Source organism: Phlebotomus papatasi, chromosome 2 (assembly GCF_024763615.1).
Source record: "Phlebotomus papatasi isolate M1 chromosome 2, Ppap_2.1, whole genome shotgun sequence".
NCBI classification, from domain to species: Eukaryota; Metazoa; Arthropoda; class Insecta; order Diptera; family Psychodidae; genus Phlebotomus; species Phlebotomus papatasi.
In genome coordinates this window covers 107,244,580-107,259,552 of record NC_077223.1, presented here as the reverse complement: position 1 = coordinate 107,259,552, position 14,973 = coordinate 107,244,580, and the positions used below count along the sequence as shown (strand labels likewise).

General features: G+C 31.7%; 1 protein-coding gene across 1 annotated transcript in view; it reads right to left on the bottom strand.

The window, feature by feature from the left end:
- The window catches only part of LOC129800666 (uncharacterized), a 169,806-nt gene extending 155,751 nt beyond the window's left edge, over window positions 1-14,055 (bottom strand). The window contains exon 1 of the mRNA XM_055845234.1: window positions 13,836-14,055. The gene's annotated coding sequence lies outside the window, so the exon portion shown is untranslated. The remainder of the gene's footprint in view (window positions 1-13,835) is intronic.
- Between the last annotated feature and the right edge of the window lie 918 nt (window positions 14,056-14,973).

Below are 14,973 nucleotides of genomic sequence, written 5' to 3'. Positions count from 1 at the left end.
TGGAAAATTTTATGGGGTTGTTGGATGAAAAGAAATTTGAATTTTACGATTTCCAGTTCATTTTCCACAAAATAAAGATAATATTTCAGCCACAACAATGCCAGATTAGAGTCAGCAAGATGGGAGTACAAATGAGACTTTATAGCTTCTTCTTTTTTCCATCCCACCTGGAGATATTCGGGGTATATATTGAATTTAAATTTATAGAACGCGATCTTATATTCTCCTTCCCTTCAGCCCAAATCGATTGACTTCATTTATCAGGAAACAAGGAGAACCCGGAAAATTGGGAAGCTGTGTTCGCTGGTGACACCAATTTAAGCTGAAGCGTGTCGCCTAAGAAACATGGATCGATGTATCAACGTATACACTTCAATATAATTTAATTAGAAATTTTGAGGAAATATTCACAAAGGATTTCTCCTCTATAGTGTCTACTTATGCAATTTATTTGAAAAAAAATTTATCTCAGAGCCAAAGAAGAATTTCAAATTAAAATTCCTCTAGATAGAATGAATAAAATATTAAAACAAACTTTCAGTAGAGAATTTATTCTATTTTAATGCTCAAGACATTAAAAGATTTTTATTGGAGTTACTTTTTTTCTAAGTAAGTAGGGTAAGTCTGCCAAATTCCGGCCAGCTTGCAATTTCGGCCACCTTTTTTGTTCCTCGAATTTCCATGAACTTTTAGATTTTACGTACTCTAGAAATTATACAATGCAAAAAAATTACAAAAAATGTAGATTCGACAAACGAGATGACGCGAAAAAGATATTGGAAGAATTCCCGAAGGGCAAGGAGCTATGAGAATAAAGGTGGCCGAAATATGGCACCAAAGCTATGTCTATATTTTTATTTATTTTAAAATGTATTAAGAATGATTTTAGAGTAAATAAAGACGGTAAACTCTTTACAAGGTTCCAAGTAGCACTCTTTAAGAAGAAAGAATTAAAAATATCAATTTGAATTTGAAATATTACATTTTAAACTTGAGACTTTGGCGCTTGCATGCAACTATGCCGAAATTTGGCAGACTTACCCTAAGTAAAGTTCATATTAAATAGCGTTTTTACCATACAAAAGCAGTTCCAAGGAGTCCAAGCTTTATGGAATGCTTGAAATCATGATTTTGATACTACGCAGTAAAATATGTTTACTTTTAATTAATAATTAAGCTCACGAATTCCATAAAATGGCATTTTTTGTGTAATGTTTTATTTAAGTTAAATGTTTGCTTAAAATAATAAGGACACAAAAAATTACGATTCAAACTGTTTCCCTGATTTGTATAGGATTCTGTTTGAAAAGATATGAGAACACTACAGCTGAATTTCCGAATAAAATTAATTATGTATTATTTCAGGGATTAGTCTGCGATTCCAAGACCTTTCAAATGATACCTAACTTTAAGCTATCGATCAATAAAGTTGGTCTATAGAGCCTGTTTCACCTTTAAATTACAAATAATCATTAGGGGGAAGCGCGCTACCTTCGGACAACTCAAGCTTCGGACAATTCAATTTTTCTATATGATCCTTATGGATTTCACCTAAAGTCTTTTTTCTGAAAATTTGAGGCATTGGACTACCTATTAAAGTATAATATTATAATGGGCAAAATCCATTTATAACACATTGCAAAAAAAATGATTTGTGCGATGCATAAATCGTCCGAAGGTAGCGCGCTTTTCCCTAGCTAAAAATCAAAGTGTTGTTGTGGATGTCGTTAAATGCACCTAAAATAAAATAGGATAGAAATATTAACACTAAACCTACCAAGACCGGTCAACTTGATCGGATTGAAACCTTTTTAAAATAAACACATATTCAAACAGTACAATATCCTTATCAAACTTTATGAATTTCTCAAAATATTTTTCACTTTTTAAATTTTTTTTCTCTTTTCTAAGAAAAATTTGTTGAGTATCCCATCCTGCCACAGTCTGTCATTCGACCGAGCGCGCTTGGAAAAACTACCAACACCGGTTGGTAGATTTAATGCAGAAACGAAAAAAATCACGAAAAAAATTATTTGCATGTTTTGCAAATGATTTAGTATAAAATCTATCTATAACTATACTCTTTCCTCAATATTGCGTAATTTTTACTTGATTTTCGACAGACGATATCATCTTTTTTTTCTTTTTTTTTAATTTCAAATCAAACTTAATAATTCGCGTACTTTTAATTTTTGTAAAGAATAGAATAGTCTATTTGAGTACCTATTCCAAATGGGAATTTTTCGAAACTCTGAATGGGAATACCGGATTTATCCATTCTTAACGGATTTGAACTGATTCATAGACTACTCAAAAGATCCCACAAAATAGTTTTAACCATTTAAGAACAAATGGGATACCGGTGTTCCAAAAATAAAAACTGTTTTTCCCACTATTTTGAGGACAAAATAAATTTCCATAGTCAAAAAAAATTGTTTTTGGTTTTGGGACACCGGTGTCCCAGTCGTCCATAAGGCGTTAAAAGTAATAGAATTTATTTCTAGACAAAAATGACTTATCGGTTCATTTTATTACCGGTTCACAACCGATTTGAACCGGATCATAAATCACTGAAAACAATTTCTAAAATGCTTTAGGAATAATATAAGTGAATTTCTCATAAAAATTAGTTTACGCTTTCCCTATAGTGAATACTTCTTCCGTGCTTCTGAAATTTTTGGGCAATGGCGGTGCATTTTATAACGTTTTATCACAGTGAAAAATGTCTTTTTCTCGACATTCAATTACTTGCACCGGGCGAGACTCAAAACAATTGACTGAAAACTCGAATTCATAGCTGTGAGAGTCAAGTCAGGGATCTCATCTGCCCGAAAACCAATGTCTATTACGCTACTGATATCTCCACCATTCGGATGACAAATAGGTTCTCTTAAGTCTTTTTTACCTTTGATCTTTGAAACCATTTTACGAATGATTCAACGGTATTTTTGATATGCCCAAAAATTAAAAAGGAAAATATGAAGGAGGGAAATGCCCAAGAAGCAAAATAGCTGCCTTATAGAATTAAGTATTAAATAAGTCTTTTAATGGACTTTTAAAAGACTCAAAGTGAAAATTTTCTGTTGAAGTACCTATAGAAGCTCTTAAGATCCTTAAGAGTGCGCCACTTATAGTAATCTCAATGATGGAACTAAGAGCGTTATAAACAAATAAAAAATTTTTGGTTCTATAATGCCTTACTTAAGGAATTCAATAAGACTATATTAGGAAAAAATTGCTTCTTGGGTGAGAGGCATGTTAATTATCTCAGGGTTGGCTTATGAGGGCCCCCAAAGGTCCTAAGTCTCTATCTCGAACCGATTAGCCTCTAGAGCTGGCGACAGCCTGACGGTCAGACGGACAAATAGCGTTACGACATTTCCCAGAAAACGTCTGAAACGCCAAGATTAGTTGAGGCTGGGGGTCAGATTGTAGATACTGCTCTACGTGGAGTTCGTGTAGCTAAATCAATGATAACTTACTGCAGTGGTTTTATTAGCACTGCAATTAGATACGTAGAGAGAAATTTAATTCGTCGTGCATTATTAATTAGGGATGAATTTGCACTATGACAAAGGTCAATTCAAGGTTTTATTTATATGAAATCAAATATTAAATCCCATAAGATATTTTAATCTCATTGGAGTCTGTCTCTGATTGGCTTGACCTTAATGGAATGTAAAGAATTTAAAATTTATATCTTTGGCCAATCAGATACCTTGACATATTTAAAATGTTAAAGTATTTATATAAAGATTATATAATTATATATTATATATAGACTCGTACTTGAACGGTACATTATTTTTTTTTAATAAAATGTGGATTTTTGAGAGTATTTTATACAAAAAATAAATAAATAAAATTTTACGGCGTATTTTACGCCACGTTAGATCTTGTAAAATAAGTTCCGATCAAGATAAAAATCTACCATTCAAGCACGAGTTTAACTCATCACCTAACAGGGAATATTTAGTTTTTTGAATTTAAACAATTATACTCCGAGATATCTTGTCCACCGAAAAGTACGTTTTTTTTCGAAAACCGTCTCTAAAAAATTTGAAATAAAAATTTCAGGAAATATAGATAGTTAAAATGTAATACTTTTATAGTCAAGTGTCCTAATCCGGGCGCTTCGCTATCTGGATCGTTTATGACTAATCCACTTAAAATAATATTTCTATTTTTATTTTCGTAATATAATCACTACAGTAACATAATGTAAATATTCAAGTTTGAGAAAAAGCAATAATAATATTTTTATCCATTAAATAAGTGAGTGTAATCGACTCATTTCAATCTTGTGCCAGCTTCACTAAAAATTTTCTAGCAGTGATATTTTCGCTAATGACAGGTGGTTGAAAGAAAACATTTATTGTTTTTTCATTGTGAAAAAAGTATTTTAAATCCAAAGGTTTATTTAAAAGTGAATTAGCGAAAAGGCGACTCAGTTAGTGCATGCTGACTTATTTCAATATTATCATTATTTTATAAATTTTCTTTAATATTTTTGATTTTTTTTATATAATGTTTCTGAATGAAACAGTGAATAATTCTATGGATTTTGAAGAAGTAAAAAAGAATTTCATCAGTACAAAAACAAGCGTTTAAGTGGCACTCTACACAAATTGATCCAGTTTCCCCACCCTACGGAGCTCAAAATAATTTTTTTTATTATGTTGAAAAAAAAAATGTAAAAAATATGCTGCGTACATGCTGTCCCTTTTATTCTGCGTGAGCCATAAAACATCTTAAAGAGCACAGGAAATTCTAATGCAAATTTTGATACGGGGAAGTGGGGCACCTTTGAAATTGATTTTTTTTTAAATGTTTAAACCTCTAACGGGTAAGACCGCCTCCAGGCGGTCTTCACAAAAATAACATTTACAGCAACAATAAAGGTTTTATTTATTTAAAAGTGCTATAGTGTCCTCGGTAATAGTCTTATAAACATCTCTTGAAAGTTTGAACACATTTTGACTCTTCGTTTTGTTGCTATTCCCAGTTTTGTGTGACAGGTCAGAGAAAAAGCAACAAAAAATATTTGTGCAAAAAAACTCATTTCCAATTTCCATAAAAATACTGATTTAAAGTTATCTAACTAAAATAAATTTATTTTTTACTGAAAGATATGTCATTCTACTTTGTATATTTTATTTAAAAAATTTGAAAAAACTAAAAATGTAAATTTTAGAAGCAAAAAGAGTTTCAAAAAATTTTTATATTTTCTCACCTAGCGCCTAAACTAAAAAAGAAAATGAAGAATGGACGGTTTTTTCGACTTTATTGGATCATAATTATCCTAGAAAACATTCTTTTACAACTTTTTTCGCATATTAAAGAAAACACCGTTAGAGGGTTAAGTGGAATTGAGTCATATCATAATGTAATTTAGCTTCTCAATACATTTTGTGCAGCTAAATTATATCACAATAAGGCTTAATTTTTATCTTTAAATAGGTGAAAAATTCCGATTTCAAAGGTGCCCCACTTCCCCCTATCACAAAATTTTATGACAAAAATGTTATTTTTTACTGTTTCAATTAAATTAAAAATTACTCAAAAATCCATAAAATTAAATAGGAAAAAGGCCCAGTTTTAAAATAATTTGGGAGTCACTTTATTCAGAAACATAGAAAGAATTTAGTCATTACGAAGCTTGGGATTGTACGAAGCAAGGGCATTTTCACCTACGTAATAAAGAATTGTGCAATTTATTTTTTTTTCTTATTATTAGGTGTTTAAGAAAGTGTTATTTCTTCTTGTTTTCTTGACTCATAAGGAAGAAATTAATTTTGCACTTAATTTTAAAACCCTCACGATTTAATTAGTGGATCGTGATAAAGCTCTTATAAACTAAATTATAAAGTACTTTGCTCCTTGAAATATTTGTCATTTAGAGATGTTTGAGAAACTTGAGTGCGTGATGGAAAGTGTTATATCCCTCGTGACTTCTTAAAGCAATTGGATACCTTTCATGCCATGGGGGAAAGTTTTGATGCCAAACCAAGTCCTCCAAGAGGAGGACTTCCATGTGAGATATCGTCTCACGAATGAGATTTACTTGAGAATTACTAAAGCTACCTCGTTGGAATTCTTGGTTCTGCCACAGTTGGAAATTGGGTTAACGAAGAAGAGCATCCAATGGGAGAAAATTCCAGCAGTTGGACGCAAAAAAGGGAGGAGGAAATTAGATTTCTCGCAACTCATCATGCAATATTAAATTGCAACTATAATTGACTTTGTTTTGCAGACAAATCATTATGCACGGAATCTCTTTCCTCATTAACTTGTTACGACATTCATTGGGGGATTCCTCCATTTTATTCACCTTCTTTTCAATTAAACTTATCTCGGCCAAGTTTAGTAGGGCAATGAGATTTTTTTTCTGATTAATCATTTCTTCCATTTGGGTAAATTCTTCATTTTGTAATTTTGAGGTACACTTTCTGGTAAAAGAGGTTAAAATTTGCCCATGGGATTTTATTCAAGAATCTCGCGCTTCTCTTTTTGCAAAATATGCCAAATGAGAAATTCCCAAGCGTGAATCTTCAAATACTGAAGAATTTTCGACCTCTTGCAAAAAAATTCCCTCCTACTCCTTGGAAACTGCCTATTTCTCCTTTGGGGAAGGAGGAATACTTAAGAGAAGGCTAAGGTATGTGAGAAAGTATTTGGTGAAATATGCTGTGATTTTTTTTTTCTTAACTAAAAGGTCTTTCACCAAACGATACCAAAACTCCTCGCGATGGATGGGAAAAATTGCTGAAATTGGCAAATTTCCGGGAAATTGAATATTTCCACAAAGATAGAAGATTGCTGAAGAAGATAGTTTTTCCACTATACAAATTTTCATGTGAGTGAAATGGACTTTTGGCTGAAGGTTTTTGGGGACGATCCCTTATTTAAAGAGTATAAAATGACATAAAGTTTGGACTGTTTGGACAAGGTATTAACGATGAAGGGATAGCTTTAGTGAATTAAATTAAAATCAGAAAGCTACTTGGAAAATATACACTTTACAAAATGGTGTAATTTATACACCCGCCCTATCTATCTGAATTTTAATTTGAACTTTTATACAATTTTCCAAGAGCAGACGGTACACCTAGATAAACAGGGTTTATGATCCTGCTGGCATGAAATTTATTAGTGAGACAATTTTATCTACAAAATTTAAAATAAATACTTTGTGTTTCAAAATGAATAGAAACGTGCTAAAACAAAGTGTAATGGGTAATAAACACGGTGATAATATTTTTAGTATGTCTGAAAATATCACAAACTACATACATACTTTATAATGGCTCTTTAAGCTACTTTAACAGTGGCATCACTTTCAATTAAAATTCGGCAAACTCCGAGAACGCAACCAAGGCTATCGAACAATATATTACAATGCTATGACAATCCACATTAATTTACGCTAATATACTCGTTAATTTACTAAATTAATGAAAAACAATATATATGCTTGGTTTCCGCAGATTGTGCAGGATTGTCCTAAAAATGAATAAAAAAGAAATTCTGTCGATAGATCAGGAGAAAAAATTAAAGATTGGAAATACATGAGAATATAAGGAATATAGGGTAAATTAAGCTAATTCAAAACCTGCTCCAAATGGAAATTTTTCGCTATTCCAAATGGAAACGTCACTGTTTTCATGGTAAATACAGTACTAAATTACTGTATTAATATATTTTCTATACTACAGTTTCATTATTTAGTTAAATTTGCTCCAAATAAAGCGAAAATCCATTCATATTTACAAATTTTAATTTGTGAATTTCTCAGAAAAATTAAAAGTGTACCTTTTCACCATTGAATTTTTCATCGATCGACCATGTTTTCCAATGAAAAACTCAATACCTGACTGTTGTTTATTCGTTTTGTTTAACATTTATGTCACATTTCTGGCTAATTTTAGTGAAATTATATGCTAATCTTTATTGTTAACAGTACGTGAAGTTTTCATATGAAATAGTTACCTATTTCGTGAACAAAAAGGGTTTTTCTGAAGTGTCTACAAATACTTCAATAGGAAACCCCGCAAGTATGATATTTTTGGAGAGATTTTCTTATTGTTTTAGATAGGAAAGGAGAAAAGACCAGGAATAAGAACAAATCTTGCACTCAGGAGCAACTCAACAAGATTTTGCAAGCCCTTCGTCGCGGTTTCACTTATATTGTTTGTCTCCAATTAGAAAATTTCCCTTATCTCCATTTGGATTAATATGTTTCCAATAGAAGCATTTTACGCTCACGTATTTTTCTTGTATTTGAGATATTTTCAAATTATATCTAAAGAATTTTCACTAAACAGTAATATTATAGAAAAGCCAATGAGCAAATTTATGTAATTCTCTTCAGAAAAAATATGAACTTAATGTGTTGAATCTTCCGTCAAATTTAAAGCGTTTTGAAATGGTTTTGAATTAGGACATTTACCCTATCATATTTTTTATTTTATTTTTTCACATTTTTACCATGAATTGTCTTACTACCATATGTTTTATAAAATGATCCTTGTAGGCAAAATCTGTAATAGTATGACAAAGTCATATGATAAATTTAAAAATTTTAATTTAGTAAATTCTTCGAGCTTCTTCTAATGGCTATTTGATGCTTGTTGACTTTAGTATTGTTCTGCTTCCGAATTTACCACGAAAATTTGCCATATGATATTCTCATATTGTTACAGAATTCCCCTACTGACCAGTTTTCGTTTTTACCGACTATTTTGAATTACTTACCGATCAATTAAAATTTTAATTTAAAATGTAAATTTTAAATTCTAATGAATTGAAGGATAAAATAATAAATTCATGGGAAACAGAAAGTAAATTTTTACTGGTATAATGCTATAGGGCATTATCAATGATCTTGTAAAACAAAGTTTAATACCGCAAAATAAGTCCTCAAAACGCATTCATTAAGTTCTTAATTAAAGAGTTACGTAGGTCGTGAAGAAAAATATATATTCTCTATTTTTTTCAGCGTAAAAACCAATTACCTTTATAGTTCTTTATTTGAGTACAAACTTTTCAACTATATTTTTTAAACTATTCGTTCAAAATAGGGTAAGTGTGCCAAATTTCGGCATAGTTGCATGCAATCGCCAAAGTCTCAAATTTGAAATGTAATATTTTTAATACAAATTGTTTTTTTTATTCCTTTTTCTTAAGGAGTGTTGCTTGGAAACTTGTTAACAATTTATCGTCTTTATTTTCTCTAAAATCATTCTTAGCAGATTTTAAAATGAATATAAATATAAACATGGCTTTGGTCCCCTATTTCGGCCACCTTTATTCTCATAGTTCCTTGTTCTTCGGGATGTCTTCCAATGTCTGTTTCACGTCATCTCGTTTGTCGAAATTACATTTTCTGTTTTCCTTTTGCATTGTATAATTTCCAGAGTATGTAAAATCTAAAACATCATGGAAATTCGAGGAATAAACAAGGTGGCCGGAATTGCAAGCTGGCCGGAATTTGGCACATTTACTCTATTGAAAATCCAGCCATTTGAATTTGATTTTCGGAGATCATTCTTGAATCAAACAACCAAATATTTCCCTTCAGAATTCGCCAGTAAGAAAGAAATTTAGTCCGAATTTAAATTAAACGGAAATTACAAATTATAAATTCCCAAAAATAATGAATTAGTATTGAGAAAATTAAGAAGTCATGGACTGACTTTGTATTTCTAGGGCAGAATCACATTGACAATAAAATGCTCGCCGTAGCTTCACCGTATTTCGTTAATTTACGCATTTTCATTGGAATTCTTACGCAAATTCTCGATTACCGTATTACCTTATCTCATACTCGGTAGCACTAGGTGAAAATAATATAAGAAAATTGGAGAAATAAAACGAAAATTCGATAAACGGTGAGCAAAAAAAATTATAAGAGAAATTAATCGTACAGTTTTTTTTTGCTCAACGTTTACCACATTTTCGTTTTATTTATATTGTTTTATTATTTCGTTTTTATTTATATTTATTTTATTGTATAGTCCTGTTTGTTATATTATGTAACCTGGGCATCAATCAATGAATTATTATTATTATTATTATTATTTCTTCAATTTTCTTATATTATTTTTAACCTAAGTGCCACCGATTATGAGATAAGGTAATACGCTAATCGAGAATTTGCGTAAGAATTGCAATGGCAATGCGTAAATTAACGAAATACGGTGAGCATTTTATTGTCAATGTGATTCTGCCCTTATTCAAAAGGATTTTTGTTCACTTTTTTTTCCAAAATAATTTTTTTCTGACCATTTTGTAATATTTACCGATCCATTTGAATTTTTTACTGCCCAATGAGAAGTGCCCATACTTCGTATGATCCCAAGCTTTGTAATGCCTAATTTTTCCTATGTTTCTCAATAAATGTGACTAGTCGCAACCGAATTTTAAAAACTAGTGGAATTTGCCCTGTTTTTAAAATATATTACAAAATCACATTTATTGAGAGACATAGAAAATCTTAGCTAAAACGCGGTCAATGGAAAGTTTGGTATAATACGAAGCATGGGCACTTTACCCTACTTAGACGTCAACAAAAAAAACTTTTATCATTAATTTTTTTCACTATTCATATACTGCTTCATTATGGTAACACACAAAATAAATTTATAATATTAAATGTATTAAAATTGTAAAACAAAAAAAATATAAGGAGAAGTATAAGATTTTTAATGCTTTAAAATTATAAATGAGCTCGCAATTTAAAAGCTTTATGATTAAACGTAATGAACAGTCTTGGTAACTCAGAATTTGTTTTTTGATTATTTTAGTATTTTTGACCAAAAATTTTTTATTTAATTCCTTTTTTTGTTGATCGTTAGTTGGGTTGCTGTTAACCGAATTAATTCAAGTTCCATTTAAGTCATTTAACCCTCTAACGGTGTTTTCTTTAATAAACGAAAAAAAAAGTTCTAAAACAATGTTTTCTAGGATAATTATGATCCAATAAAGTCGAAGAAACCATCCATTCTTCATTATCTCTTTTAGTTTAGGCGCTAGGTAAGAAAATATAATTTTTTTGAAACTCTTTTTGCTTCTAAAATTCACATTTTTATTTTTTTCAAATTTTTAAATAAAATATACAAAGTAGAATGACATATCTTTCAGTAAAAAATAAATTTATTTTACTCAGATAACTTTAAATCGGTATTTTTATGGAAATTGGATATGAGTTTTTTTGCACAAATATTTTTTGTTGCTTTTTCTCTGACCTGTCACACAAAACTGGGAATAGCAACAAAACACGAAGAGGCAAAATGAGTTCAAACTTTCAAAAGATGTTAGTAAGACTATTACGGAGGACACTATAGCACTTTTAAATAAATAAAACCTTTATTGTCGCTGTAAATGTGATTTTTGTGAAGACCGCCTGGAGGCGGTTTTACCCGTTAGAGGGTTAAGTTCAATGCCTTATACTGGCTTGAGACCTAAGGCCATTCCGTATAGCTTTAAGTGCTCTAATATCTTAACAGGTAAAGTTTTAAATAGACTTTTTAATTAGGTAAATCAGATTATACTATACTAGATTAACTATCAGATTTTAACGAATCATGACAATTGATCGATCAAAAGCAATAATTGACTTATTAGGAAATTAGAACAGTTAAAGCTCTATAGAATAGCCTCAGGCTCGAGATCCATACAAAGAGCTGAACTTAAGTTCAATTGGAATTTATTTTGGTTAGCATCAACCCAGGTAACGATTTATAAATAAATGAAATTTAGTGAAATTTATCTAGTTGATAAATAATGTTAAACTATTCAGAAATCAAACTTTCATTTTCCAAAATCGTTTATAGCTTTTTGTCTCAAGATGAATATCGTTTTGCTATTCAATGCCTAATTTTATCCAATTTTTAAAATGGGAAAACCTTGGAAAATCCGAGAATTAAATGAATCTGGATATTTGAACCCCAGACATTGGATCAAAATCGTCAGTTAAATCAGCATTTGTCGTAACTTCCTTTTGACAACTTTTCAGGAGACGAAATTTTCAGTTCAGAATTATTTTTCATAAAATTGAGCCCCGAATGCGATACTTTTGAATCAAAATAATAATAGTGGCACTAATAAACTGTTAATTAACTCGAGAAAATCTTTATAAAATGATTTAAAAGCTGAGATATTGAGATATATGATCAATGAAATACAATAAGATTTTATCGTAACTTCCATCGTTAATAAAGCCGTAACTTCCAATGTATGGATATCTTGGAAGTTACGACAATTTTCAAAAATGCATTATATCAAATTCAATGACTCTAGTGATAATAAGCACCATTATTTGACTAAATTAATCAATTAAACTCTTATCCCTGTCCCTAAAAGCTTTAATTTAATAAATTTTATTGAATAAATTTTGCGCGCCGTGTCGGTTTTTTTGTTTTGAATTAATGACAGATGTTCAGGGATTTTTTCTTACTTTTGCTCGTAAATATTGAATTAAAATTAGTTATAATGTTGCATTATTCGCACTGTCTTTGGATATTTGGAAGAGTTTGTGAACGTTTAAATGAGAAATATTACATTTTTGCTGCAAATTACAAGCCACGCAAACGAGCAAAAGAAGTTACGGAAAATGCTGATTAGCGAAAATTTTGTATGAAAATTTGTCGTAACTTCCCCAAAAATGGAAGTTACGACAAATTCTGATAAATTTTTATTAATTAGGGGCACTTACGATAATTTTTGTTTAAAATAATTTTTAATGGGCTTATAAAAGTTTCTTTTTCTCAAATGCGTTTAATAAACAAAATTACGCCGATTCTAAATATGTATATATCCCTAAATCGCAAAAATGAAGTTACGACAAATGCTGATTTAACTGACGAAATACTGTCCTAACTTGTGTTCTTTATAGTAGCTAAACAGTAGCAGGTCATACACTATAACTCTTGTAATTATCACTTTAAAAGGCTTTTTTTAATATAAAGTAAAAACCCTTTCTTAGCAGAAAATTATGCAAAACTTCAACTCTATTTTTCTATTTAAAAAAAAACCTAATGCTATTGATAGTACAAAGGCCTAGTAAATGCATCCACGCGCCAAATGTGCCACCGAATAAAAATAACTAAGAAGGATTTTCCGAAGTAGAGGAGTATCTGGGAAATCCCTCGAGTATTGTTCCCTCATTCTTTAGTATGTATCATATACTTCGGGGAGCTATTTTGGGTGTGAGAAGGTTGTTCATGGGACTGGGAGGAAATGCCTCTTTTCACGCATCCTTTCTCACTGTTTGCCCTCGAGGCGACGAAAGATTCTTTCTTTGGGGAGAAAAAAAAGGGGTTTGTCTGAGGGAAAACCCAAAGAAGAAATACGATGACAAGAAAATAAGTGTCTATCGACTGTGGTTGAATTTTATGAGATGAGGAAGAGAAAATTCACCAGGCCCCTGATTAACCTTTTGTGTCCACTTTTCATCAAGGTCCGTACATGATGTTTTCTTCTTTTCGCAAATTTTTTTTTTGCTTTCTCATACCGCAGCAAAAAGCTATCAATCCCCTTTGGGGGGAAATTGCCAGATAACCAGGATGGATTATGATTATTGGGATTGGCTATTGAGTGGTTTTGTGTTTTCAGAAAAAGGGAAATTCGATCAGTCAGGAAATTCAGTGGTAGAGAAAAGCAAATAAGAAAAAGAAATTAGCTTGAGGAAGAGCTTTTTCATCTCTTTGGTACACTTGGTAACACAATTAACTCTGGTTTTTTTTAATACTCTCAAACTTGCTGACTCTTTCACTTGTGACTGAGGAAAAACACAAGACAAGGAATAATTATCTCAAGTTCTTTGGTATATATACTTTTGCTTGAGGTGTTGAATGGTATTTGAGAAGATTTTCCACAACCACAATCACTTAAAGTGTCACGCATTTAAATCCAGTCGGTGAGGATTGGTTGACTTCTACGGAAGTTCAAGAGACACAACCTCACCGGTCAGAATTCCGCGAGAGACTGTTCAAACATCGGCCCAGCACTGGAAGGGTATCCAATGTTGGAAAAATCAGTTGGAAAATTCACCAAAATCACCACCGTTCGGCGCAACAATTCAGCGGCAACTGATAAAACTCCTTGCAGACTCGTGCCAAATACTCCAAGAGACTTCCAGTGAGAGAGCTTTTGCCGGAGCTTTCACTCCCAGAGAGTCACGAAGGGGAAAAACCAGCGTGGGAAAGCACCCAGAGAGCTGAAGGAATCCTCACCACAAATTGTAGCATCTCACCTTTTGCTTTTCATGAATGAGCGTGTGAGCAACACCAAGAACATTAATTATACCAACTCACTACACCTGGACAAACTCCCTCAAATAAAGTCCACTGCAAACGCCAAAAGCTTCTCAACCCTTAATCCCCGCACAAAAAGATGCTATATTTTTCGTTTTTTCACTCTCATTAAAATTTCGCGCATTTTTTCGCCCTGGTCGGACGAATATGCTCATCCGAGCGATTCACAATTGGGAAATCTAAGGCAAAATTTGAGGAAAGGTATCCTGCCCCCTGGGATGAGTCAGAAATAATTGCATGTTTTTCTCACATACCCAGCATCCCAAAAAGCCTATGGCATTTACATTTAAGGCGTCTTTTTGGATTTTATGAGCCCTTTTTCCTCTAATTTCTCTTTCATTCGTGCTTTTGGGGAAAAGGAGCTTTTGTGTTGAATATTTCTTGCCAACATTTTTATTGAGAATTCCTTTCTGGGAACGTGATGTCTCAACTTACATCTACTTAGAAATATCTCTTGGATTTTATTTTTAGGACTTTAGGGTACAATTACACTGACCGTCAAGCCTCTACTCCACTGTAACCGTAAAAGCTTCACTCCAGGCAAATTAAACACTTTGAAGAATATTAAAAAAAAGTGTTTCAAAACAACTCTTTAGGAGTTGTTTTTACTTCCTCAATCCTATCAGTCTCCAGGCAAATCCGCAACAATATCGTCCAT